Genomic DNA, 27474 nt, shown 5'->3' on the forward strand with positions numbered 1-27474 from the left:
CGAGGGCTCCCCGGGTGCGAGTGTGGCGCCCAGGCAGGACTGTGCCCCGCGGGCCCCGGCAGACAAAGCGCGGGACGGCGAGCGCGTGCAGTCTGCTAAGCTCCCTGCTGCGAGCTCGCCCGTGCGGACCTGCGCCCGCCGCACTGCGTGCCTGCCCCGCTAGGACACCCGCGCAGACCTGGAGGGATCCCGGGGCCGAGGAGCTCCCCGCCTCCACCCCCACCCGACGCCTGGGCTTCCCCGAACCCCTGACGCTAATTTCCCCAAACGCGGGCGTTTCGATCTCAGTGGAAGCGCTGCTACCGTTGTTGGTCGGGCGTGTGGAAAAAAAGGGGAAAAAAAAAATGAAAGTTTTTCTGCTGCGGAAACCTCACTTTAGTGGACAGGGCAGGCACGTGAGCGCGTGATTATAAAAGCAAGAGGACCGGACTAGAAGTTCAGGAGGATTTCCCGGGGAAAATGACGAGCAAGATAAAAGGAGAATTAGAGAAAGGAGGGACCCTCGGGGCCCCAAGCATTGTGCCATCGCCGCTCCCTGGAGGACAACCTGCTGGAACTTAGGGAAAGCAACCCGCGCTACCCAGACCCGGTCCGAAGAGTTAGGGTTTTGTTCCGAAGAGGGTCCTTTAAGCAGAGATTCTTAGCGTGCAAAGTATGAGCTCAGAAGGGAGTAAAAGTGGGGCCAAGGACAGCATGGCTTCAGACCCTGGGCTGATGGTATCAGGCCACCATCAGGCCTTGAAGGACATACTCAGGAAGTGTGGCAGGGACAGGAGGGAGCGGTGGGTTTGAGTCAACTTGGTAATTACAGAAGGGAATGACTTTGAGGGAGTAATGGTTAACACTTGCAGGTCACTTTCCCTGTGCCCCGGTCTTAGTTTGTTATTTAATCTTATTTAATCTCCGCGCCAAGGTTCTGTGTCAGTTCCTATCTAGCCGGGCACTCATCTTACACCTCAGAGAGCGAGTGAGGCCTAGGTCAGTTAACTACCATGCTCAAGGTCACACGGATGGACGATCTTCCTTTTGGGTGCTCGCGCCACTTGAGCTGTCCTGGGATAGTAAGTGAAGGTTTCTGGGATGTAGTTGGAGTCAAGAAAAATAACTGAGAGAGGTAGAGTCATCTGGAAAGCAGCTGAAACAGGGCAGACAGAATTTAAGAACAAGAGGTTGGGAGAAAAAGGAATAGCCCTTGGAGAGTGGCAAGCCCTGTCTAGGGAGAAGGTTCTAGTCCACCAAGGCAAGGATTGGAAAACTCCTCAGTAGGGTAGTTGTGGTTAACAGAATGGCCATTAGAGAGGATTCTGACTCTGGAGACAGGCAGATGAATCTCTGTGAGTTCAAGGCCAGCCTGGTCTACAAAGTAAGTTCCAGGACAGCCAAGGTTACACAAAGAAACCCTGTCTCATCCCCCCCACACACACACACCTCCCAAGAAAAATCTAAATAAATAAAGTCTGCTTTAATGGCTGTGCCATTTACCCCTTGTGTAAGAACCTTCTCTCCCACACTGCCTTCCCAGTAAACACGTCTAATTATTACATATCAGTTAAAAATTAAGTCACTGGAAAGTGCTGCGGATGTTGGTTTAGTACCCAGAAATTTGCCTTACACTTTGGCTCGGGTGCTGAGGGCAAAAGCCCAAGTAATACACATCACAGAAGGGGAGGGCAGGCGAAGAAAGATGGGTTGCAGGCAAGTTCTGAGGGTGTCGGGACACTAGGGCAAGGGAAACCTTTGAAGGCGAGAGAAATGAGCTCACTCACTCGTTTGCTAAAGCAAAAACTAGATAGGTCCTGTATTAACAGTCCTTTTCGGTTCTTTAAAAATTTCTTTATTAATCTGTGTGTGTGAGGACAGCACACTCACACCGTGGCATTCATGTGGCAATTAGAGGACAATGGACAAAGTCAGCTCTCTCCTTCCTTAGGGATTGAACAAGATGGCATTAAAGCAGTATCTTTTTTGAGACAGGGTTTCTCTGTAGCTTTGGAGTCTGTCCTGAAACTCAATCTGTAGACCAGGCTGGCCTCAAACCCACAGAGATCTTCCAGCCTCTGCCTCCCGAGCACTGGGATTAAAGGTGTGTGTCCCCTGCCGCTCCGCCCTCCCCCTCAACCTCCAGCAAAGCAGTATCATCTTTCCAGCCTTTTCTGGGACAGGATCTCATGCGGTCCAGGCTGGCCTCTAACTTGATATGTAGTTATCTGATCCTCCTGTCTGACCTCCCACATGCAACATGCAACATCATATGTGGCTTTAGTTCATTTCTTGTGGCTGTGACCAAATATTTGACAAGAAATAGCACAGTTTGGTTTGATATTTCAAGACATGGTTTCTCTGTGTACACCTGTCTTGGAACTCACTCTGTTGACCAGGCTGGCTTCAAACTCACAGCCATCCACCTTCCTCTGCCTCCCAAGTGCTCGGATTAAAGATTGGAGATACTGCCACCACCACACCGCCACCTGGCTGAAAGGAAGCAATTTAAAAGCGGAAGAAGGACTTGTTTTGGCCTGAGGCTTAAAGGTGGATCGGGTAGGGAAATGCACACCATGTGACTCCTGGTGGCGGCTAGTGAGTGCTGCCACCGTGATTCCTCCATCTTTATGGAGCAGGATGGAGAGAAACGGTAGGAAGTAGGGTGGGGCTCTCTCAGTAATCCACTTCCTCCAGCAGGGAACCACCTCTTAGATTTTCAAGGGCCTTCTAGAAACATTGCCGCCAGCCAAGGACACATGGGAGACATTTGTTCCGTATGGTCTGGAGAATGAGATACTGTAGCCACATGCACTTTTGATTTTGGATGAGTGAATTTATTAAGTATATAACAGCCATAGGGGAGGAACACATATAAACAAGCCAACCAAAAAGAGCAGCTAGACAGACAGAATTGCGTCACCTACCTAAAACACCCAGCAGAAACTGACTGGGGAGGCTGAACTGGCCGGCTGGTAGTTGTCCACTAAGCTCTCTGACTGAGCTTTCGAAGCTGAACTTCTGGCTTCTCTTTCCCACTGCAGGCCTCTTTATATCTTTTTAGGTCTTTCATTGGGATAAGGAGTAGTAACCCTGCTAGAAATGGTTTACTTTCTAGGTGTTCTCAAGGTCACAGCATTATGACTCCTGGGTTGTTTTGCCCTCCCTATTACAGAGTTAAGGACCCAGGCCATGCCCAGATGAGGTGGAAGGACACTTTGAGACAAGTATGTTTTGTCTGAAAGAGCCAGTTTCCAGAGTGAGCTCAAGGAGAACATGGCAGTCAACCAATATACTGTACACAACATCATTTTATACCCAAATCACTTCATGTTGTCAAGTTTAGCCGTTGTTGTCTACTGTCACTTCATGTTACCCCCTTCGCACTCACTTGAACATCCTTCATATTCTCTAAATCCATTTGCTTTGACGAGAGTTATCATCCACAGGACAACTAACATTGCGTTGGAAAATTCAGAAGTTAGTGCATCTTTAGACTTCTGCCCTTGCCTTTCTAGCCGGTCATCTGCCAAATACTAGCCAAGATCCCCACAGTAAAATCCAAATTTACCAGTCCCTGAACGCATCTGGGTCCTGACAGAACTGGGCCTTTACTGTCATCTAAACTCCGCCTTGGGCAGGCCCGTTAGGCATAGCTGATGATGGCCACAAGTCACTTCCAGTCTCCCACAGATATTCCCAAAACCCAGGGCAGTACTTGTCAGCTTGCATTGCCGTTATCTGCCCAAGAACCTGAATCAGTGCAACATTGCCTAGCCCCTCCTCCTCTCTACCTGCGGACTGGTTACTTTCCTCTTAGTGTGACTTAACACAGAACAGACTCAGCTTGAGAGGAGACAGGCTCGTTTTGGCTCACAGTTTAGAAGGCATGGTCCAACATGGCAGGGAAACCGTGGTGGTTGGAAATGGGTTGGTCCATGGCAGGGGGAGCCAGGAAGCAGAAAGCTTGGGCAGGAGCTACGGCACTACTGCTGTCTGCAACCCCACCCCCAGGGCTAGGACCTACCTCCTAAATGTTTTACAACCAGCTGGCACCAAGCGTTCAGATGCGAGCCTTTGGGGAACTTGACTGTAGCCATAATTACTCCTGTCTGTGGACCTCAGCAAGTGCTCACAAAGAGAGATTTTTTTTTCCCTCTTCAACCAACTGGCTTTTTTAAAAATCTTGGATGTCAGGGAAATTTGTCTGGGTAAGGAATTATTAAAAGTTGAGCTGGAACCAGAGAGGCCTAAGGGGAAGATGACAAGCTCAGCTTCGCACTGGTATCTTGAGGATCAGATGCAGTATGAATGGTTAATGAATGTAATGTTTATTGAGTGAGAGCATAGCATTCCACATGGGGGTATTTTCTGTGTCCCATCCTATTGAGATGTCCATGTGTAAGGAGCAAGATTTTGTTTTACAGCTCCCTGTGCTTGCGGTGGATAACTTAGATAGGGCTTACTTACTGGAAAGCTTTGCTTGGTTTTGATGTTGACAGTGTTTGGGAGCTTTAAACAAGGACTCTAGGGATGTGTGCTATGGGCTAAACTTTGGGCACCTCAGCAACAGTTTCTAGCATTTCCCTGTTCTGAAGAAGAGCACTTCTGCAGGCATGTGCACAGCTATGCTGGATTTCCATTTTTCCTGGCAGACCAGGCAAATCTTCCATTAACGCACTTTGGGACAAATGACAGAATCTCACAAAAGTTGTCCTTTGTGGCTGACCTTGAGCAGTAAGGATGTACCCTGCTTTAAAAGTGGCCAGAGCAGCTGAGCAATTGTGGTGCACACCTTTAGTCCCAGCACTTGGGAAGCAGAGGCAGGTGGATCTCTGTGTGTTCAAGGCAAGCCTAGTCTACAGAGTGAGTTCCAGGACAGCCAGAGATGTTACACAGAGAAACCTTGTCTAGAACCACCCCCCACAAAACAGAAAAAAAAAAAAAAAAAAAAAAAAAAGGCCAGAGGATCATTAAGTAGATGTGAAAGATAAAAACCATCAGGACACTGCAACCATTTGTAAAGATGCCTTCTTTCTAGGAGCATAGGTTTATGCAGATTCATTTGCTCACAATGTGGGAGTGAAAATAGGAAGTTTGGAAAGCTATTGTAAACAAGCTTGCACTTTCAGAAAGAGTAAATACAATTCAGAGGACAAAGAACGTAGATGGGAGTTCTGTCCTGGTCAATTCTGCACACTTTGACTCATTTTTCTGAGAGGTACGCTGGCTACAGTCACAGGTGTGGGAAATGTGGCCCAAAAGTATATCACTTCCAAAACTATTCACAGATTAAGAATGGAGAGCAAACAGTTATTTCTAATGTTTTATCCCAGATGGGCCCTACCTGACTTCTTTTTATGCCAACTCTGTCTTCAAGCTCTTATGCTGTTATTGCCCAGAAGATGGAACAGACCACAAGGGGGTGTAGGAAAGAACCAAGATGGTCAAGAAGGGATCACTCAATGGCTCCAACAGTTGGAATTTTGGGGGAATTTTTGTTTTAAGAAATGTACACAAGGCAGTGTGTGTGTGTGTGTGTGTGTGTGTGTGTGTGTGTGTGTGTGTGTGTGTAAAGCCACAGCATGCGTGTGGAGGTTAGAGGACAATTTTGTGGACTTGATACTTTCTTGAGTTCCAGGGTTCAAATTCAAATGCCCTTACTCACTGTGTCATCTCACTGGCCCCCCAAGACACAGACTGAAAAGGAATCCTAATGCTATCTGAGTCAAAGGTTCTTATATGTGGTCTGACATCCCAGGAGATATGCGCATGCCTGCAAGCAAACCCAAGAAGAAAAGGGTGACTGGAAAGCCCATAGGCAGGTCCAAAGGCATTTACAGTTGAACAAATAAATAAATAAGCCTCTCAGTATCTACAGGAGACTGACTCTGGAATTCTCCAACTATGGCAGAATCTGAGATTACTCAAGTCCTGTCCTCAAAATGGCATGGTATCTGCATGCAACCTAACGTAACGTCAACAGTGTTCATCGTTCAGAGAATAATGAGAAGAAAATGCCTGTTACCTGTTCCACATACACACAGATACATTTTCTAAATATTTCTCATTCTGGTTGGCTGAATCTCAGAAGGCAGAGGGCAGAGTATAAAGAGACATTTGCATAAGCAGCCAAAACAAAGCCCCCTTGTCCTCTCTCAGTGAGCACACATACCACCTGCGGAGTCGCCGGCCGGCCACTCATCACCAGCAGTTAGTGTTACCGGACAGTTTCTAATATTCCAGTCTTTGTTTATTTCATTTTGATTTTTTAGAGCCCAAAGCACATTAAAAGCAGCACTCTATCAAATGAACTATGTCTCCAGCCTAAGCTCAACATGTTTTAGGCTCTCCTGTGTTACACTTGATTGATGATGCTAATACATCAATGGTTACAAAGTGTGACAAGGCAAATTCGCATTATGCCAGGGAAGGAACTCCCCCAACGTTGCCTCCCCCAACGTTGACATAATTCAAGAGGTTAGAGTAGTGGGAGAAATCACTGGATGGGAGGAGACACATAATGAAAGAGATTTGGGAAAAGTGGTTGCTTGTCTCTGGCTCCTACTCCTCTGTCATTGGGGAGTGGGGCCGGGAGTTGCTATGGTTTGGATGTGCCATATGCTTTACAGGCATGGTGTGAGGTCTCGGTGACCAGCTGGCGGTACCATCTTGGCCTTTGTGCCCCTACCATGTTAGGCAGTGGGGGATACTGACCCCAGGGCTTCCGGTATGCTAGGAGCTCTATCTACCCACTGCATTACCTCGGCAGTCCCTAGAGGCATGACTCGGGGAGGCAGGTCACACCCTCAGGAAGTGGGCCACCGACAGTTCAGTCCCACCAGACTGGTCCCACAACCACTTCAGCCCCACATAAACACACAGACAGACGCTATATTAATTATAAAACCGTTGGCCGATGGCTAGGGCTTCTTACTGGCTAGCTTTGTCTTAATTATTAATCCATTTCTATCAATCTATGTATTGTCACGAAGCTGTGGTTTACTGGTAATGCCCCCCCCCCCAGCAGGCATGTTGTTACTCCTTCAGCAGCATCAAGACTGTGTGGCTGGCTCACTCTGCCTACCTTTCCCAGAATCATCCTTCTCTGGTAGACCCGCCCATCTGGTAGACCCGCCCATTTTTCCTGCCAGGCCACAGTGTGTTATTCATCAAGCAGTAAGAGAAACACACACAGAGCGTGCTCAGGCCTACGTTTCATCCTGGCCACTTCTGTCCCTTTGCTTCATGGCTGCCATGAGTGAGTGGCTTCTGCTCCATTATGTTCTCTCCGCCATGATGGGCCGCTGCCTCGCCACAGACCCACAGCAATGGGGCTCAACCACTGTATGCCAAAACTTCTGAAACCGAGAGTCAAAAAATCAAACCTTCTCTTTACGTTGGTTCTCTTGGGTATTTGTCACAGCCATGAAAAAACGTAACCAACACAGGGGTGTGGGGTCTCTTCTAACCCAAGGCACAGCCTTGATTTGGTCTCAGCCAGTTTCTGTGAGGACAGTCTTGTCAGGACACAGGCATGATAATGCGGCTACCTATGTGTGGTTTATGGCTGCTTCCAGGCTACAATGGCAGGGTTGAGACAAAGAAGACTCAAAGCCTGAAATGCATACTATCTGCATCTTTTTAGAAAAGCTCGAGTACTCTCGTTCTGACCTCTTCTCTCATAAGTCAGATGTTAGGGGTCACCAGGGAAGCCTGAGATGTATCCCCAGTAGGGACATGGCTAAAGTAGGAGTCACAGGCCTGGCGAAGCCAGACACGGTGATGTGATCCCTTGAAGGGACCTCCTGCACTATTTTGTTACTTAGAATATGCTTAGATTTAAAGATGCTGAAGACACCAAGCGCCGAGCATGGTCCTCTCTGGCAACAGAGCCAACGCCGTGATGTTGGGATCCAGGATGAACAGGGAAGTGATCCTGAGTGTTTGCTGACGCCCACTCAGGCCTAGGTGGGTGGGTAGTGCAGTGAAGGGGTTTCATTTGAAGGAACTAGGTAGGCCACCTGGAGGCTGGATTTGACCACTGGGGTCACAGAAGGACTCTCAGGGAGTCACCCACAATCCAGTGAAGTCAAAGCCAGCAGGATAAGGAAAGGACTCAGAAAATACCCAGAGCTCCCAAAGCAGCCATGACAGAGTGAGCTCTTGCCACCTGCAGCCCAGAAACCTAGCAGGAAGCCACCAGTCAGAAGAGCTGACCTAGACCCCGACCCCTTCCCAACCCCTCCTGACCCAGCTTGTGGGTCTGCACTGACAGCTGGCAAGTCGGGAGACACACAGGCAGGGGGACAGGGGCCACAGGGCTGCGGATCACACTTCAGTGGAGAGCCACAAGTATAGGAAAGGAAATTTACCGCTGTTAGATTTGGTGTTCTGACACCCTAGCTGCTGACCTGGAGATGCTCATGATTCAATGTGACTCATTCGTTGCCTAGACGTGAGTAGAAAGGCACTGCGTGGTGATGGCGGTTCATTGGGGCTCACGAGAAGACTCCGCCCACTGAAGAGAACTTTGAGGGTGAGTGCCAACACGGAAGACCCTGCCAGTGCTATGACTCATGCTTACTCAACGTACCCGGTCCAATAGTGAATATTCATTGAGTACTCGCACAAACCACACGCCACACCACACACTTTTCAATGAGCCTGTAGTACGCTACTGTCACAGAAGGGAAGCTAGGACAGGGGACAGCCCAGAGCCTCCAGGCTAGTGAGTGGCTGAGATGACATCCAAACCCCAAACTCTCAAACACTGTTTTCTGTCCCTCTGCACCCACTGAGGAATGGACCAGGCCCGCGGGTGTTCAAGTCACGTGTATAATATAACTCAGTACTTGTGTATCACTTAGGACTCCCCCAGCTTTAAATCGTTTATAGACTGATTGTACCCTCGATGCAGCGTCAATGCTGTGTAAATAGGTGTCGTGCTGCGTTGTGTAGGGAAGGACAAGTGACAAGCAGTGGAAAAGCCTGCACATCTGCAGTGCCTGCCATGGCCCGCCTGAGGAGGCTCAGGGGATGATGCTTTGGGAGCTGGTGCTTCCCGTCCACCCTGTTGACGGATGACCCTTCCTGTCTACCCTTCACGGATGACCAGAGTGCTTCTGCCCAATCCTCTTGCCTTTGCCTCCCGTCTCAGCCTGGGGGTGCTGAGATTACAGATGTGTTCTACTGTATCAGCCCTGGGTTCTGTTCATCAGGCTCGCATGGCAAGAGTGTTCACCTGACGAACCGTCTGTTGACCACAGGCTTGTCTGTTTGTTTGTTTTTGGGTTTTTGTTTTGTTTGTTTTTGTTGTTGTTTTGTTTTATTGAGACAGGGTTTCTCTGTGTAACTTTGGAGCCTGTCCTGGAACTTACTCTGTAGACTAGGCTGGCCTGGAACTCACAGAGATCCACCTGCTTCTGCCTCCTGAGTGCTGAGATTGAAGGCTAGCGCCACCACCACCAGGCTTTTTTTTTTTTTTTTTTTTTTTTTTTTTGTAAATACAAGGACTCCCTATATCTCCCTGTCTGGCCTGGAACTCGCTATGTAGACCAAACAGGACTCAGATTCAGAGAGGTCTGTCTGTTTCTGAATTTCAAGTGCTGGCAGTAATGGTGTATGAGCCACCACCACCCAGCCCCAGATGCAATTTTTAAAAAGTGCTTTTAATCTGCCGATGGTTGACCCCATGGATGCAGAACACACATATATGACATGCCTATTAGCCCAGAACCCCAAGGGCTGGTCGTCTAAAGATCAGATATTTTCTAACACATCCTGATTGGCTGGAGACTTGTCAGGCTTCATTGGATCAGCTGACTCAGGTGTTAAGCTGAAGAGTTGCCCGCACTGAAGCCTGGTCTAGTTCTCCAGATTGAAGGCTAGTGAGTCACGCCTCGGTCAGACAGCAGCACACCCGGATGCCTTCTACCTGTCTAAAACCTGGCAAAGGCTCACACTCACCGAGTTGCTTTCAGGGAGGACTTGCAAGGTAGTGCAACTTGTTCTGCCCAGAGCCAGGCACGCAGCAGGCAGACAATAACGACGTTCTTCCGACCTCCTCTCCAAATCTTCTGTAGCTTTCTGAGACGTGTCTGTCTTCGACTCTCTGGTGTGAACCATTTTGGTCACACCAAATGAGTGTCAGTCACTTCAGCTCTTTGGCTAAATACCCTACGAGATGATCTGGTTTCCCAAGGGGTGAACTGTGGTACAGCCTCAATGAACTAGCGTCATCCCGAGGATGGGGAAAATTCACCATTATCCCAGACAAGTGAAACCGAAACAAACAGCATTCTTCTGGTGTTTTGTAGGTGTTGAAATGGGAAAAACAAAACAAAACAAACAAACAAAAACCAAGTCTTTGGCAGATATGTGCCAAAGTCGATGTGATGTGTCTGGGAGTCTGCATACTTACTGTCGTCAGCCAAGTGGAAGAGCAGGTCTGATTCCATTCATAACACACTGTGGTTCCTCAAGACCCAGATTATTGAATACAGAAACCAAACTAGAGGGCTTAGCAGGAGCTGCTATCAGCTACAGCCTCATGGGCATCACTCGGGGGCTATTATTATCTGAGACATTCTTCTAGAAAAGGGCATGGGTGTGATCTACCATTGCGAATGTTCAGAGCTCCTTGAGATAACAATTGAGAAATGGCCCATCATAGTCCTTACTCACTCCATGGAGTTGAGAGACCCTGCTGGGACTGGCTGTCTCTATTGTTATGATAAAGTGGCTGGGCCACCTTGGTGGATTCCATGGTCATTGAGGGTGACTAAGGTAGGGGACAAACAGCCAGGCAGACAGAGCTTAGTGATAAGTTTTATCAGAAAGGGAAAGGGGGGAGGGGAGAAAAGAGGTAAAGAGACAGAGAGAGGACAGAAAAGAGACAGGAAAAGTCCTGTCTGCCCCAGGGAAACAGCAGAAAGAAAAGAGAGGGTAAGTGGATGGGGTCTGTCTTTTAAAGAGGTCCTTTGAGCCTGCATTAGACCAGGGTACTGCCTGAGTGCATTCTGCCAGGTGACAGGGGCAGGCCAGCACAATGCCTGGACCCTTACATCTATTATGTATGTATTCCACTTATGCTCTCAAGAGCTGGAGAGATGGACAGAAGTGTGGGCGACCGCTTCGCTGAGTCCCATGAAGACAAATGTTGCTCAGAACTCAGTTTGTTACCCTGTTGGCCATAAATGTTTTCTCTACTCCAAACTGGCATTCTCGAGTCACAGGAAATAATATCAGCCCTAGGCCCACTTATAATCCTCCAAAGATCTAGGTCACGTTTACCCTGGTCAGTGGAAAGGCAGCTGTTTGGGGAGGATCATGGCAAAAATTTATAATATCCACTTTGATCTTCTTGGGTGCACCCTCCCTTCATTCAAGAGACCCTGAGGCTCTGACCTAATTCAGGTTTGTTGAGAATCTGTCCCAGTGGCCAAGCCCATGTGTCTGTTTATCAGACCTGAGTGGGCTCTTTAGTGCTTTTGTTCCTAGACACTCTGCAATCACTTAGCCCCAACCCTACTGTGCTGATTTTGTCTCTGTTTCTTTGTATCTTTCTTGATGTACCTTCTCCGAAGGTTTGGAGGGAGGCTGGTTGCCAGGTTCACACCCTAGCTACAAAGGAGCCTCAAGGGGGGGGGTGGTTACAGAGATAACATTTTAAGTATAGGGTATGAAAAGCAAAGTTTGTCTCCCACCAACATTTATGTTCTGGGAAATAAGCCCTGATTTCTATTCTGTACACTAGAAGAAATTTCCATGACCTTTAGCTAAAAACAGCAAGAAATACTTTTTGTTACACTGTTGAAAATTTTTAAAATTACATATGTGTAATTTAAATTGTGTGTGTGTGTGTGTGTGTGTGTGTGTGTGTGTGTGTGTGTGTGTGTACACTTGCAGAGATCAGGGGATAATTTGGGGGAGTTGCTCCTCCCCTTCCACCATGTAGGTCTTGGGGATCCTCAGGTCTTCAGGCTTGGCAGAAAGTACCTTTATCTGCTAAGACAATCTTACTGGTCCCCACGTCTTCTGCTGCTGAGAGTTCAGAAATTAGTCTCATCCCAAAAGGTAGCTTCCAGTATCTTCAAGTGAAGTTTGACAACACAATGGCCTTTGCCAGTGACCTGTTAGGAAAACCAGACATAAGTCAGTACATGCTGTTTCTCTGACCACAGAGCTGGGCTCAGACGTGGGCATCTGTTATGTTCTAGGCTAAAGGGCAACAAGAGCCCCTGTCCTGTTTCCCCTGTTTGAGGAAACACTTTTCCTGTTTCAGAAAGAGGAGAAAGGAAAGCATGTATGCTGTGTGGTAGCTGCGGTATCTTCACAGCAGTGTGAGGATGAACCCAAGGCATTGCTGGAGATGCTAGACCAGATCCCCTGGATTAAGGCAACTCTGAAGTCTGGTTTGTTTATAGACCTGCAATTATGAGAGCCAGTACATTTCTGGTTGCTTGCACCAATTTGAATTGTTTTCTGGTTTTCGTTGTTGTTGTTTTTTTTTTTTTTGATATTGAGGACATCTTGGTTAAATCAATATAGAATCATCTATGATTATGACTCTTAACAATGTTCTCTGAAACTGGTATTCCTTCATATTAACCACTACTACCTTGTATGACGAAAGCAGCCTGAACGTGAACTAAGATGACAACATAACAATCATAAATACTCACATAAAAGAAATTAGTACTAATTGATGAAAGAATGCAAAACAGCTTTTAGAGTGTAAGAGAGGAACATAAGAATTCTGAATGCAGTATATTGACGCTTCATTCATATTTAAATGAACAGGGCACTGTCAAGTGTCCAGAAGATGCTTGGACACACGGAAGTGTGTCAACTACCTCTCCCACATTTTCCTCCTGTTGGACTGCTGTTTTATCATTCCGAGGCACTGGAACACCAGGGGAATTGATCTGCGATACAATTTTAGGTGACATTAATTTGTTTTTCTCAATAATAAGCTTCTAGTGCAACAATTTTTATTATAATCAAATTAATTCACACCTGCCCCCCCTCCAAATGATAAGGCTCAAGGCCATGAAGAGGCCACTTTTATATTTATTTGTCTATGTGGTAGTCAGCTTTCTGCTACCCTACCATGTGAAATGAAAGATCATTTAATAGGGGAGGAGTTTTTTTGCTTCAGGTATGGAGACTGTCATCAGGGTTGCTTTGGTCCTGAGGCAGAGCATGGCCAGGACGTGTAAGAGAACTAGGGAGGGTCAGGGTCTCACCACATCTTTCGGGGCTCATTTGACTATAAGTCCCACCGCTTCCTAGTAGCATCTCTCTTGGGACCAAGCCTTTACCATGGGTACCGTAGGTCATTTGAGAGATTGCTTAGCCTCCAGCCTGCAGCAGTCTGGATTCTGGCGGGCTGACACAGCTTTACTTCCAGAGAATGGATTTCAGTTCTATTACGAACGCTTCGTTTCCTTTGTGTTGGCTTTCATGATAAGCAAAAATAGCAGATGAACTGATGTGCCCCTTTGTGGCTTTCTGCCTTGAGACTGATATTCTCTCCATATTTAGTAGATACCCAAATGCTAACAGGTAACTCTGAGGGCAAACGGGAGTTACAGAGGGTTTCACACGTACAGTCTGAAATGGTCTTAGGGCCAATTCAACCAGCAGTGAAGGGTGTCAAAACCACAGTGTGCGTACTGACCTGAATGCCTCACCAGTCTTAGGGAGAGGTGTGCCGATGTTCTTATGAGCTTACTTTGATATTTTTATCTTCCTCTCACCGATAGTTCTTGGGTAATGATGAGGTAAACTTCTTAGCCTCCTCATGCCTTTCCTTTTCGTTTTGCTGTTGGTGAAGTTCCGTAACTTTGACGCTGAGCAGTTAGTTCTCATCTACACTAGCTGTGTGCAGGATTTTGCACGTGGTAATGAAAGACTTAAACTAGCAAAGAAATGAAATGAAGCCCAAAAAATTGGAATGCTGGGTGGAATTTGCTAACCACCAGCCCTGAGGTAGCAGGATACCAAGAACTCACACTGCCCCTCCTTTCCGTGAGTCAGCAGGTGGTGAATAGGGTCCTTAAGAAACAAAGAGATAGCTGCAACTCCAGTTTGCCCAGACAAGATTAATTAGCACACTCAGAGGCCCTAAAGTCTACTGACCCTAACAGTGAGACCATCCAGCCTCAAAGGGTCACCTACTCAATTGAAAGACCCCCTCCCTAAGCTTGTGGGTTTTGGCTTTAAAAACGCCCACGCCTGGGGAATGGGACCTCTCTCTGGCCTGTGTGCTGAGGGAGCCCTTTTGCGCAAATGTTTTCTGTTCATTAAAGCCTCTTGCAGCAAATGGACTGGACATTGAGTTCTTGGGGATACCGACTGAAACTAGGAGACTCCTCATTCTGAGGGACACAGGTTATCAGAATACAAAGCTGGCTTGCTGGCTCTTCATCCTCGTTACATTTTCTGGACAAACGTACCCGAAGATGATATGGAACATTCCTTCTTCCTTTAACCCACATGGCTTTGCTGAACCTGGTAGTGTAAGGATGGAAAAATTTAGCCTAATTTTCCCTAGACTCTGCCCCCTAGCAGTGAGTAGACAAAAGGTCATTCTTGACTGTTTACGACAGGGTGGTTCATGGACAGCACCTGTGAGTGAATGAGAACAGAAAATGAACCGTGCCACACTACCCAGAAGCCCTAGCGAAAGCAGACTTCCTGGGCTAAGGGCGGGCTTGGATAGTTCAAATTGATTGGTCCACACTGGATGCTATTGAGATGATTGGTTTGTAATGCGCGGGCTTTGTTGTAACCCTATGAAAGCTGTCTGAACCCTATACCCAGGGTTCCCAGTCCTCTACCCCACGTGGAGTATGGCTGCGGACCCCAGTGCACGGGAATATAAAAGACCTCATGCTTCTGCATCAAGGCTGCTTCTCGTGAGTGATTTGGGGGGGGGGGCTGCCTTTCCTGAGTCGGTGCGTGAGGGTTCGAGCCCTCCGCAGGTCTTTCAGTAGCAGTGCACACTAGGCATCCCCACCTCCCTGGAGGCAACGGGCTCTTGAAACCTGTACCGTAGATGTGCTGATGAATGGCGACGGTGCAGGTTACCGCATTGTTGACGGCAGAGTGGCCCTTCTCACCATTCTTTTTACAGGTTTCCAGCACCGCCCCCCCCCCCCGGTTGGGGGAGAAATAAATGAACTAGTATTTATAAGTGCCTGTCTTAGAACTGGCCTTTCATAAGCATTATACTGTTATGAGTATGTTTTTTCCTGCTGCTGGTCCCACCGCCACGCCAGCCCCAATTAACACACAGAGACTCTGTATTTGATATAATGCTGTTGGCCAGGTACTAGTTTCTTATCGGCTAGCTCTGTCTTAAGTATTAGCCCATTTCTATTAATCTAGTATTTCCATGTGGTCTCATCTTACCAGAGAGTGGGCCCGGACCTCTGCTCTCGCCAGTCTCTACCTGCTGACTCCTCCCTACTACTTCCTCGAATCCTCCTTGTCTCCTAGTCCCTCCTATCTTCCTTTCCTATTGGCCAACAGTGCTTTATTCATTAACCAGTATGAGAAACATATTTACAGAATGACATCTCCCATCATCTCCTCTTTTCTGTCTAAATAAAAAGAAGGGTTTTAACCTTAACAGAGCAAAATATATCACACAACATTTATCAAATAAGAATCACAGTTAGCAATGTTTAGTTCATTAACATTTAGTAAGATTTAAGAAAATATTTCATCATCTATTTTATCTTTGTGAGTCTAAAGTCCTGTATGTAACTTATCTTTAATCCTAACTAAGGAAAACTATAACCATAACTATTTGTCTTCAACTCCTTCAGTCATGATGCCTAAAAGCCACAGTGATGAGCAGAATGGCTAGATGTCCCCAAGCAGCGGTAGCCAACTGCTGTTTAATTGCACTGAAGTCCTGCTTAATAGAAGGGATTGCATGCCTGGTACTATAAACTACCCAGGGCTGGTGAGGCCATCGAAGCTAGAGGGAAAATACTTTGCCATTTCCCAACCCAGGAAACCTTCAAAATTCAAACAAGACACATATTTCTTTCTTTTTTCTACCAGATAACAAAGGCTGAAATATTTTCAACCGAACTGTTCATCTAGCTCAACTACATCACAGGTAAGAGCCAATTTTTATTAATACATTATCACAGGTTATAGATTGTGTTTGCTCAACCCATGCCTGCTGGGAAGCTGTTGGCTCACCTTTGTTTTGTTTTGTTTTTTTTTAATCTGAGAAGGTTTCTTTCCCTCCTCAAACAAAGCTTAGGCTCTCCGGTGATTGCTGGCCCTACCACAGGCTCATAGATAATTCCTGGGGAGCACATCCCAAGTTCAACCCTGGATTTTACAAGACAGATTTTACAGTTTCATTACTGAGGGCAACCTGCTTAATCCTGGACATCCCCCCACCCCACACCAAATTTGTACTTAGAAGAAAGTCAAGGGGACAAGAATCAGATGCATCAGCTTAAATTTATCATAAATTTCCCCCTGGGGACATAGTTTGGGGCACAAGACAAGAGCTGGTTCATAAACAGAAGGAGGAAATGGTTTTGGTGTGTGGCTGCCTTACTGTGCATCTCCCATGATCTCCTGCTTTATGTGCAAGGGTTGTAGATGTACCAGCCTGTAGCTCCTTCTGTTACCTCACACCTTCCTGTCATGAGTTGTTCCCAGACTGATCATTTTAGGCGATCCGTCTTTAAAATGTCTTAGAATTATCCTAGGACTCCCCCCATAATTCTTGCTATTCTACAAGTCCGCCTCCCCTAGATGGAATTGCCTATCATTTTATAATGCCATGGCATCTGTTCATCAGTCTTTACTCACGTGCTACTGTTTAGATGGACAGATTGTGTTCTTATTACCTATGACATTTTCATAGGCTTCCTATGCAAAGCGACATTATTGCCCTCGCAGCCTAAGGAAGACTGAATACCCGACATTCCCCTCTTCCTCTTATCAGGGCTCATTCAGAGCTTGCCTCTCCCCCACTCAAAGTCTAAGTTCAAAGCCTTCTTTTCATTTGAGTCTGTGTCCTAGAAAACTTTTCTCTAGCAACTGTTTCATTAGCGAGACATTGCCTAAGGCACAGCGGCTCTTTCTTGTCTGCATCCTGACTTAGTGAAATAACGTTTGAACTCTTTATCATTAAACTTAAGAAAATGCCCAAATCTATTGCTAAGGAAACCAGATTTTTTTTTCTTTTTCAAGAATGACTTGTATAATTGATCCTGAAACAAATAGTAATATATTTAGGATGTGCATGGTCTTTTATGCTAATTTCACTAATTGTTTTTTATTGGTTCAATCACACAGACTGGAGTCATTTTGGAGGGGGAACTTCAGGTGAGAAAAAATGTCTCCATCACATTGGCCAGTTTGCCAGTCTGGGGAGGGGACATTTTATGAGGTAATGATTGATGCGGGAGGGCCCAGGCCACTGTGGCCGATGCCACTCCTGGGCGGATGGTGCTAAGTTGCATAAGATTGCAGGCTGAGCCAGTCAGGAGCCAAGGGGAGCAAGTAGTAATCCTTCCCCCATGGCCTCTTTCTTCCACATTCCTACTCTGAGTTCCCTCACTGGTGAAGTGTGACCTAAGAGTCATAAGCTAAAATAAAACCCTTGTCCCCAAGTTGCTTTTGGTGCCGCTGCCACTGCGTTTATCATAGCAATAGAAAGCAAACTAGACCACTCCAGCACAGAATGCCCATTCCACGATGAGCTGGAGCATAATTACTAGTTTGTGACACAAAATCAGAGCATTGTTTGTTCATCTTTATGTGTTTTAATCCATAGTAAACAATATTTCTAATTCCCCTAATAGATACATTTTCTATCTTCTTGTTTTTGTTTTTCTCTGTAGCTTTGGAACCTGTCCTGGAACTTGCTTTGTAGACCAGGCTGGCCTCAAACTCACAGAGATCGGCCTGCCTCTGCCTTCCATGCTGGAATTAAGGCACGTGCCACCTCCGCCCGGCCATTTTCTATCTTCTAAGACACTTCTATCTCTAAGTTAATTCCTCTATCACTCTCTGCCTTACTCCCTGGAGAAAGGTCTCTCACTGGACTTTGAGCTCTGGGCTAGATTGGCAGCCAGCAAGTCCTAGCCTCCTCCTGAAGTCGAGTCCTCACGCTTGCATACGTGGCTTCTACCCTCTGGGCCATCTTTTCAGGCCCTATTTAGTAATTTTTAATATGAAAGCATGCCTACAGTCCTTGAATGGCCACATTGTACTGTTTCTTTTATTACGGAGGACATGAAATTCTGTATTTTTGTATCTTTATATATGTGGTTATACATATAGCATAAAAATTACATGTACTAACTACATATCTGCCATCAGTATCACAGTCTCTGATTGTGACTCAGCTCCAAGAATCTTATACTTTGTTTTTATTTTCTTTCAAACCTCAGATTTATTTAGTAGAGTGTTTAAAAATACCAAAGAAATTGAAACTGGAGAGATGGTTTAGCTGGTGTAAGACCCTCAGAATGAGGAGTCTTCCAGGTTTGATCGATACTCCAAGAACTCAATGTCCAGTCCAGATGCTGCAAAATGCAAGAGGCTTTAATGAACGGGTTCCTCCAGCACGCAGGCTAGAGAGAAGCCCCCTCCCCTGGGCCCAGGTGTTTTTAAAGGCAAACCCACAAGCTTAGGGAGGGGGTGGGACCCTCTGTCCATTGAGTGCTACGTGACCCTCGGAGGCCGGATGGTCTGCTATTAGGGTCAACAGACCTTAGGGCCTCAGGGTGTGCTAATTAATCTTGTCTGGGCAAAGGAGAATTACAGCTATCTCTTTGTTTCCTAAGGACTCTATTTACCACCTGCTGACTCACAGGAAAGGAGGGGCAGTGTGAATTCTTGGTATCATCTTCTTATCTCAGGGCCTTGTGAGGGGAAGTTAGCAAATTCCAGGGAACAGATATTGGTTTCCAGGTTAGTCCATCATTAACATTACTTTTTTGGTCTTTCACTGGCACAGACTGTTCTTCCAGAGGACCTGGGTTCAGTTCCCAGCACCCACATAGCAGCTCACAACTGTCTGTAACTCTAGGATCCAACACCCTCACATAGACATACATGTAGGCACAACACCAATGCACATGAAATAAAAATAAATAAAAAAATACCCAAGAAATTAAGTTTAATTTTTATGAAAATTAAAATTTTTAAAGATTTATTTTAGTTTTTTTTTAATGTATGTGTTTTCATCTGTTCTTAAACACAATATTTTCTTAGCAGAATGTTCAAAAATATTCAAGAGCTTTTATTTATTTATTTGTGGGTTTTCTTTCTATTATGATTTTTTATGTTACTCTCTTCTAAGGGCTGGATTACTTTCTGGGTGGACTCACCTTTTAAAAATGCCTCCATCTCTCAAACTGCCCTCCTGCGGATCTAGCACATTAACAGTTGGGGAACAAACCATATGCAGATTGTAGTCCCCAGCCAGGAGCTTTCTCATAGGAAAACAAGCCGCTAAATTCTGTGTTGTGTGATGAATGGCTAGAGAGTGGGAATAACAAAAAGAAACTATGCATATCACTGAAGGCAAAGGTCAGTGGTCTAGTTGCCTGCTTTAGGGCAGGCATTCCACAGGGCACTTCTCACTGTAGCTAACTTTGAGTTTTACTGTTTTACAAATGAGTCAACAGAAGATTCTCGCAAGTGAGTGGCTCCGTGACAGTTTAAGAAGGATCTTTCAATACTGTTCAATATTGCACTGAATAATGATGCCAATTGTCAATGGTCAACTAATAGCTCTCCTAGCAATTGATTTATTTTTCTTCAATAAGATTGCATAAATAAAGAAAAAAGTGTCAAAGTCAGAGTTCACATTTACATCTTCCCAGCTTCCTCCTATTATAACCCACAAAACAAATCCAGCACCCTGAGAGTCAAGGCTCAACTACATGGGTTTTTTTTTTTTGGGGGGGGGGACAGGTGTTGTGTGATGTTTTTGCTTTATGGGGGCCCACTACCCAGCTCCTAAATAAATCATACATGAAAGCTTATTCTTTATTAAGAATGCCTGGCCTTAGCTTGGCTTGTTTCTACCCAGTTTTTCTTATTTTAAATTAACCCATCTACCTTTTTCCTCTGTTTTTTTTTTTTTTTTTTTTTTAATTTTTCTTATTCTTGTATACCTTAAGTCCCTTCTTATTCTGTGACTGGCCGCGTGGCCGCGTGGCTGGCCCCTGACATCTCCCTCTCATTCTCTTGTTCCTTCTTTTATCCTCTCTGCCTGCCAGCCCTGGCTACCATTGCTCCTGACTCGCTATTGGCCGTTCAGCTCTTTATTAGGACCACCAGGCGTTTTAGACAAGGAATCACAGCTTCACCGAGTTAAACAAACGCAGCATAAACAAAAGTCACACGCCTTAAAATACTATTCTACCACAGACAGGGTCTCATTTATCCTAGGCTGGCCTCAGACTTACTATAGTGTCAAGAATGATTCATGCTGGTACCACTATTATAGCTGATTTTATTATAGCTGATTTTATTATAGCTGACTTTATTCAGGACCGGGCCTTGATATCAGGACCCTGTACATGATAGGCTAGCCCTCCACTAATTGATCCATAGCCCAGGCCTTAGCTGCATGGTTTTTAGAAAGCCATTTTTTTTTTTTTTCCCAGCCTCATTCTCCTCAAGGGTAAGGGTGAACCAGGTTCTAGGCCCATCACAGTACTCGGGAGATATCACGAAAGGAGGGCTGTGGTTTAGCGATGACCACTCTCTCCTAATATCAGTTGTCCCATGGTGGGCATGGAGGAGTTTGTGCTAGACTTCAGAGTTTCCGAGTCTGAATGGAAGACGTTTGACAAGCAACCTCTGAAATGTTCATGCTCTGGGTCACATGACAGGCCTCTCTCTCTATTTTAGGCCATCAACTTTCTCTTTGGTTAGCTACAGTGCACCAACTTTGACCAAGTTTCTGTTCCTCAAATCAGCTTCTTTATCCTAATCAGGTAGGAGTGTTGCATAAACTTTCTGTTGTCTAACTTTGTGAAAACCATCACTTACTGCGCTTACTGGGTTGTCAGGAGCTCTGAGATGGAGGTCTACCCTGGCGCACATCCACCACGGGATCTTGGATGAGTCCCTCCATCCCTTTCTTCTGTGTATCCACCCCTTTCTTCTCAGATCTTTGTGTGTAATGTGATCAGTAGAGCTCTTTCTTATGGGTTCCCTTCAGGGATGGCTTGCAGATGACTGTGAAAGGTTGGGGGTGTTGACCACTGGTGGAGTATGTGTTTAGCATGTGTGCAGGCTGTTCCACTGTGTCTTGATGAGGATGGGAATCATCTCTTTGTCCGGCGAATCCATGCTGTATACATCATCCACCTATTAGTAAGGAGTTATCTCATTTACCAAATCAACAACCTAGGTCTTCCAGCGCTTCTGGTCAGGTAACTCAAAGGGCAAGAATAGTGGTACCAGCAATTTTATTATTTATTATAATATGCCATTATTATTGTTCTATTTTTATTATGGGTTATTGGTGTCATTTCTTTTACTCTTATCTAGACGCTAAATTTTATTATAGGTGTGTATACACATGAAAAAAGATGTACTGTCCAAAGTAGTTGGAACTAATTAAAGTTTCAGGCATTTGCAGAAGATCTTGGAACATATCTCCAGTTGATAGGGACCTGCCAGACTGATTCCCACCACTATGAAAATGTACATGAGCTAATTAACTTATTAAGGGTCAAGGTGATTTCGGCCCACAGACTCAGAGGAGTTCCCAGCTCATGATCGTTAGCCCTGTTGCCCTGGGCCTGTGACAAGGCAGCGTATAATAGTGCAAGCATCATCTAGGCCAAATCCACTTATTTCATTGCTTAAAAAGCAGAAGTGGAAAAGGACAGGGCTGCAATTCCACAGTCCCCTTAGTGGGCATGCTCCCAAAGATATAAGGACTTCCCATCAGGCCCCTCACCCTACAGATCCAAACACCTCTCAGTGGTGCCATAAGATGGGACCAGACCTTTAACATACAGACCTTTTTGTGACATACAAGATCCAGACTGCAGGAAGGGGACTACTATAATAGGGACGTTCAACACCAAGGAGAGTGGGAGGCAGCATTGGGCCATGGTCAGGCTCATCTGTCAGAGCAGAGACTCAGCTAGTTCTTGGTGTGATTTCCTTCCTCTCAGCTGAGGCCACAAAGTAGCCACACCCCGATCTCTCCAGTCTCTAGAGTGAGGAGGATGAGAGGGGATGTGGCAAGAGCAGAATCTTTCCAGACAGGGAAGGGAGGCCTGGCCTGGAAGGGATGCCTCACCACACTGGACAAGCACATGGGAGAGGGTGTGTGTGTGTGGGGGGGGGGCAAAGGGAAAAGTCACCCTTGCCCTGGGTCCAGCAGAACTGAAGGAATTTCCCTTTCACCTGAGGTGGCTCCATGACTCACGTATCATTTGCCCTCGGTCTGATAATCCGTGTTCGCTTTCCTCTCCTGTGGGTAAATGTTAGCTTGGTCATCAGCCATGTTCCCTAGAAGGGAGGAGGCTTCAGCCTCCAAGGCTTTTCTCTGTTGTTTCTTGCTCCTTTAAGACCCCCAGCAGTGGAAATGTACACCATGACCTCAGAGGCCACAGGAGTCCTTACCTGTGACTTTAAGGCTTGCGGTTGCAATTGCTATAGGGAATTCTGTTCCACTGATGCAACACACTCTGCATATTTATTCGTTTAGTGACGTTCCCGGGCTTTGAGGGAGGCGAGCACAGCGTCTGTTCCCCCCCCCCCCCCCCGTCCGGCTCTGCTCATGCACTCAGACAACAGGGTGCTGTGGAATGAATGTGTGATAGCTTTGGGGGAGGTGAGTAGGTCATGGAAGAGGAACCCTCGTATGACACACATGTCCCTGTGAAAGGGCCCCAGGAGTACTCCCTCATTCCTGTTTCCATAGTGTGTAGATATACTTAGCAGTCAGCTGTCCACAGCTCGGAAGAAGGACCAGAATGCACCTTCACCCTGAACTTGGATTTCCAGCCTCTAGAGTTGTAAGAGATAAAATTCTGGGGTGCAAGTGTGTGCACGCACGTGTGTGTGTGTGTGTGTGTGTGTGTGCATGCACGCATGTGTGTAGGTGCACAATGGGTGTATGTTCATATGTGTTTGTGTGAATTCAGATGTCAACCCTGGGTTTTTCCTCAGATACTGTCCACCTTGTATTTTTTTTTCTTGAGACAGACAAGGTGGCCTAGAACGCACCAAGTAGGTGGGCCATTGAGCCTCAGCATCCACCTGTTTCCACCTCCCCAGTGATAGAATTACAATTGTGCCACCGGTGGTACCCAGCCCTTTTGAAACATGGGTTCTGGAAATGGAACGCAGACCCTCATGCTTTCGAGGCAAGGACTTTACCAACTGAATTCTTTCCCCAGGTCTCAATTTCTACTCTTTAGGCCACTAAGTCTGTGGTATTTTGTGACTGCAGCTGCAGCTTACTGAGACAGAAGTTCCTGCAATCACATTCTTGGTTCTTGTTTATGGTCTGTGGTTGTCACAAATTAAAGACTCACATCTTCAAAGACAGGCTGGGCCTCACCATTGGCATCAGCTGAGGCAGGCCCACCCCACCATCAGCGTCACCTGCATTTGGTTTCCAGTGATTTCTCTTTTCCTCATTAGTGGACGCATGCAATGATCCATGCTTTGGCCTGAGTGCTGGGATCAAAGGTGTGTGACACCCCCACCTGGCCAGCCACAACAATTCTTATAAATGAAAACATTTAATTTCTCTCAAACCACCACAGGCGTCACCGGCGTGAATACAATTCCCAGTTCTTGGTTAACTTCTCAAAACACGGGTCCAGGAGTGGTGGTTAATACCTAATCCCAGGACTCCGGAGGGAGAGGCAAGCAGATCTCCATGAGTTCAAGGCCTGCCTGGTTTACAGAGTGAGATCTTCACACACACACACACACACACACACACACACACACACAGAGAGAGAGAGAGAGAGAGAGAGAGAGAGAGAGAGAGAGAGAGAGAGAACTCCACCCAAAACAGAGAACAGAGAGAGGGGTGGAGTATACACAGAAAAGTCTGGAAGCATAAGAGACACAGCTGTTACTGAAAACTAACTTTTTTTGATGCGTCGGTGTGACCGTTTATGAAGGGGTTCTCAGTCTTCCCAGGCCACCTTCCTCTTTTTTTTTTTTTTTTTTTTTATCCCTTCCTCTCAATATTTTCCTACTGCCTTCTTTGCCATGGCAACACCATGAAGATTTTATAAAGGGTTAGCACCTTTTCCATGCCTTACTTCAAGGATAAAATATGCTAGATTTGGGTAATTCACAGCAAAAAGAGTACATCTTGAGTGTCAAAACGCCTGATTTCTTTCACGCCGTTCTGGTTTCTTGAGAAAAAGAGGATTTGATCTTTTACGATAGAATCATGGCCAATGAAATTGCTTTAAAATTGTTCATCACGTGCCTCCTCCCCCCCCCCCCCGAGAATTCACACACACACACACACACACACACACACACACACACACACACACACACACGAGGACTGTGATTTAGTCCTACATTGTTCGACTGAAGAATCTGTGTTGATGGACAAACCCGCTCTGGACAGCAGAGGGCGCTTATGTACACAATATAGAAGGTTACCCACTTTCGAACAACGGGGCAGGTGTGCCAGCTCCATGCCCTCATCCGTGAGCCCTGGCAGGGATGCATTTGATGGCATAATCGCTGTTCACAAGAGCGCTGTCATTCATGCCTTGTAATGTTTATTGCCCGGCTTCTCAAACTGCAGCTTAGGGAGCCGTATGGAACCGGGTAACTCAGGGTGAGGGTCGTAAACAAAACAAAACAAAAAAATCTGGCAATTAATTCAAAATTAAACACACCACGCATCTGAGGTGTTTCCGGTGGTGCTCGCTCCTTTGCAGCCTTGGCAGTGGGCAGTCTACACTCAGGCCTCACATTATTGTGCTGTCACAGCGCGCATCATCCGTGAACACGGCCTGAAGTACCTCAGTTTGGATTCGAGGCTATTGCGAATTACCCATCTCAGTGTTTTTACTGTCCATTATAAGTTTTCTACTCATATAGAAAAATGATGCTCTCTAATTATGGAAGCAAAGATTTTTTGATATTTGCCTACTATAATTCTTCAGCATATAAAAATCCAACCTTTGGACTATATTGTGCTAGGATATTTAGTTATAAAGATTGCTGTTTGAGTTCCTGATTTGGGTTTCATAAAAAGCTGGCCGAATGAGGGACTGGAGGGATGTTTCAGGATATAGCGTACTCACTGCTCTTAGAGGGCCAGAGTTTTGTTCCCAGCTCCCTAGTATCTCTCCAGACTCTCTTTCTACTACTTTTATTATCTGAGGATCATTGTTTCTGTCTCTCTCTCTCTCCATGTATAATTTTCTTTATCCATAGTAATTAATTAAGTTTCAGTTTTAAAGTGGCAGCCCCGAATTCCATTGTAGATGTAACACAAACAACTTTGAAGACTTTAAGAGTCACGCTTATTTGTTTGCGTGCGTGTGTGCGCGCGCGTGCGCGTGCATGCTTGGGCACAGCTGTGGAGGTGAAGAGGACAGGCTGCGGTGGCTGTGCTGTCCTTCCACTATGTGGTCCTGGGGACTCAGGCGGTCAAGCTTGGGGACAGCATAAATGTTATGCATGTGTATACGGTACACATGTCCAGCTGTGCAGCATTGAAGTCAGACTTAATGCTGACGTTTTTATACTTTTAATAAGCCCAGAGTTTCCCAGTTGTATAACTACCACTGCAGCACACGCTGTTGCTATTCCATTGCCCCTCCCCTTTCCTGTCCTTCCTCTATCTTCCTTCTCCTTTCCCTTTCTCTCCCCTCCTTCCCGTTCCCTTTCCCTTTCTCTAGCCTTCTTTTTTCTTCCTTTGCTTTTCTCTTCTCCTTCTGTCCTTTTCTATTTATCTGAACAAAGCAGTACACTGCTGTTACCTAAGTTCAACTGACCGGCAACTTTAATTCCTACAGTCTTCATTTCCCTTTGTCTTATAACCTGGCATATTTATAGATTCTGGTGATCAGGAGGGGATCAAAACCTGCCCATCACAATTACAAAAATGTCTCTTTCCTTTTCCTAAAAGCTAACATGCTTAGAGAGGCAACAGGATTAAGTGTGGGGAGGCAGGTGTATTTCAGGTCTAGATTCAGCTTCATCATCATTGAACTCCATTGGTTTGATGTTACCTTGAGTGTTATTGTGTCTTTCCCTAAATTGCAGTGATGGGAAGGACTTTTGTGATAACCTCTGGAACTCATTTTTTTTTTTTTTAAATTTCATGGAGAGTTGGCCTGGTGAATAACTTCCCCACGGTCTCTCAGCTGTAGGAGCAGAGGAAGACCTGTACCAGCATCCTTGACCCTTCACCCACTGCTCCTACTAGGCTCTTCGATTATACAAAATCATTTACTTCTGTCTTTTCTAACCCTGAGACATGTGGGCTTTGACCTTCAGAAGGCATTTAATTCTCTTGACTAACACCGTCTCTGTCTGTGTGCACGGGTCTGAAAGGCAATTACAATAATTGAATAAGACACTTACATAATTTTTGCTGCATTTGCTGCCCAGGGCCCATAATGAGCCAGGGAGGCGGCTGCCTAGCACTCGGGTAGACTGCCGTGGTATCAGCAAGATTCAGATAAACTGGAAGGGGTCTGGAGATCAGCTGAGATGATGGAAGTAGGGGAAATTGAAGCAGTAACACAGGGAATGCTTCCCCGAGCAGCCAGTCAGCCAGAAGAGAGCGGGCTCTGGGATGTCTGTGAATGTTTTCAAGCTGGAACAACATGATAAGTGCTCTACTATTTTGGTGGGTCTAAGAAAATGCCCCGACTGTAGACACAAAGAAAGATGCCACCACTAACTTAACTCTCTGTTGATCTCATCTCTTGACGTTCTGTTTCTACTGTGGTGGACTGCCAGGGTGACCAGTTGTCTGATTTGGCCTGGCACTCAAGATTTCCTTGAATTTGGAACTGTCAGTGTTCAAGCCAGTTTAAACCAGGATGGTCTTGAGCAAACCAGGCCAAAATAGTGTCCATCGCAACCCATCGCATGTGAGAACCACAAACTGGCCCTAGCCTATCTGGGCACCTTTGGACCTGGGGATGTAAGAGCAGGCTATCAGAAGTCTTGTTGGCACGAGGACTTCAAATCCCCTTGAAGAAATGCTAAGGAGATCCCCGTTGTTCATGGCTGAGCCCCAGAATACACGGTTCTGCATTTACAGAGAAATCAACCCAGGGGCATTTGGGTTCTCTGGAAAGACAGAGGCACGTTGCTTAAAGTTGCCCTGTGCAACTCATTCTAGGACTCCTGCTTAGATGAAGCCAGCAGTACCTAATGGTGATGGGGATGGCATCTCTATAACCACCTCTCTCCGGTCAGAGCGTGGTGCTTCTGGAACCCACAGAGACAGGCAAGCGTCAG

This window comes from Phodopus roborovskii, unplaced genomic scaffold (assembly GCF_943737965.1).
Source record: "Phodopus roborovskii unplaced genomic scaffold, PHOROB, whole genome shotgun sequence".
In the NCBI taxonomy this organism is placed as follows: Eukaryota; Metazoa; Chordata; class Mammalia; order Rodentia; family Cricetidae; genus Phodopus; species Phodopus roborovskii.